We start from the raw sequence: 1,538 nt of genomic DNA, 5'->3' as shown, positions 1-1,538 counted from the left end.
AGGCAGAGAAAACTGAAATGGAAACCGAATCCATGATACATAGCACACTAGATGCGCTCACAGCTCAGTCAGGTCTTTACACGAATCAGAGCCTGGGGGTGCCGTGCGCTTACCCAAGTAGGAAAGCAAATGGAACTTCCCAACAAAGTCTCTGTTATTAAGCACTGACCGGAGTCAGTGTTATCATCCGTGGAGTAGACACTCTCTCATTAATGACAGGTTTTATGATAAACCACTCATGGAACTTCAAGTGGAAGTAAAATGAGCATACGCCAGGGTTTCTTTTCTATCTCTTTAGGACAGATAACCAGGACAGTTGTTAATCTCAGGAATCTAGCTGGTAAGTCATTAAAGTTGAGATTTCTATGCAGCCTAACTGAGCATTTTGAGCCACATGCAATTTTCTCTAACGACACGTGCCAGACCAGGCCTCTCAGTGACAGCTTTGCTCAGACAGTGAGAGAGACAGCACTCTTCCAAGAAAACAAACACACTTTAACCAGAAAACGGACACAAAAGGTCATGTGCTTAGCATATAGGAGTGCAAACATAGAAGTACAATTTGCCAAACTAGCAATTCTCAATTAGGAAGTACTTGTTGTTCAGTTGTTTTATGTAGATACTATGAAAGGCTCATTTAGCCACTGCCCGTGGCTCATATTCGATACATGGTAGAGAGTTTCTGCTTTGGATCGCCTATGTCCCCAGGCTGTCACTTGCTACATAACCGAGAGGTGGTTGACGAACAGCTAGATTAAAGGAAAGACTTCCATTGAGTTCACAATGTAAGCAGGTGGCTTATGTAATGATCTAAGGGCTGAGTTCTTTTGTCTTATAAAACAAAGTACAAGAAGAGCAGTCCTCTTGAGATGACAACTCACCTGTTGACAATTTTGTGGACTTCGGTTTTCCCATCTGTCCTGGGGTGGTCGGGCGTCGGAGGGGGTGAAGAGCTCAGCCACTCTTGGTTTGGCAGAGAGTTTTCTGGTGCCATATCGGTAAACAGTGGATCTTCCTCCAAGTCGCTATGTTTAAATTAACCACGCACAAAGAAAACCCACATTATTAAGGCATTTCCCAAACCAAATGTCTCTCTGCCACGCTCCCCGAGAGCATGGCATCATTTTGATAAGACACCGAGAAAGGGGGAGGCGTATTTGCATTCTGTGGACAAAGCCCCACTTCGTACCAATACTGAGTATATGAATACACTAATCCGTTTTCATTTAAAAGATCGTAGTACTAGGGCATGCACATTTCATTTTTACGACAATCTTTTAAACTGTGGGAGATTTTAAACTTGTTTGCGAGTTTGAAAACTGAGAGACAGGCAGAAGAGGAGAGAGACAATGAGTTGGATAAAGCCTTACACTGCTCCTGCTATCAATCCATTCTCCACCACGTCTTTATCTTCGGGACACAGAGGCTTATATTCTGTATAATTTCTTTCTTCAAGATTTCTTAAGACCAGGTTGTACAGGATGTGCTCATTGGGCTTTTGTAAGAGGTGTTCAAACATTCTTAATGTCATTATGCTG

At 42.8% G+C, this 1,538-nt stretch overlaps 1 long non-coding RNA gene across 1 annotated transcript; it reads right to left on the bottom strand.

Moving 5' to 3' along the window:
- Positions 1-1,532, bottom strand: LOC123521859. Its single transcript, XR_006680197.1, has 3 exons — positions 1,371-1,532; positions 882-1,025; positions 1-12 (listed from the first exon to the last, which is right to left on the bottom strand). It is a non-coding gene; the product is annotated as an uncharacterized LOC123521859 (long non-coding RNA).
- Between the last annotated feature and the right edge of the window lie 6 nt (positions 1,533-1,538).

Source organism: Echinops telfairi, unplaced genomic scaffold (genome assembly GCF_000313985.2).
Source record: "Echinops telfairi isolate 266 unplaced genomic scaffold, ASM31398v2 ScPeMD7_147;HRSCAF=455, whole genome shotgun sequence".
Classification (NCBI taxonomy): domain Eukaryota; kingdom Metazoa; phylum Chordata; class Mammalia; order Afrosoricida; family Tenrecidae; genus Echinops; species Echinops telfairi.
This window is presented reverse-complemented; position numbering and strand designations above follow the sequence as displayed.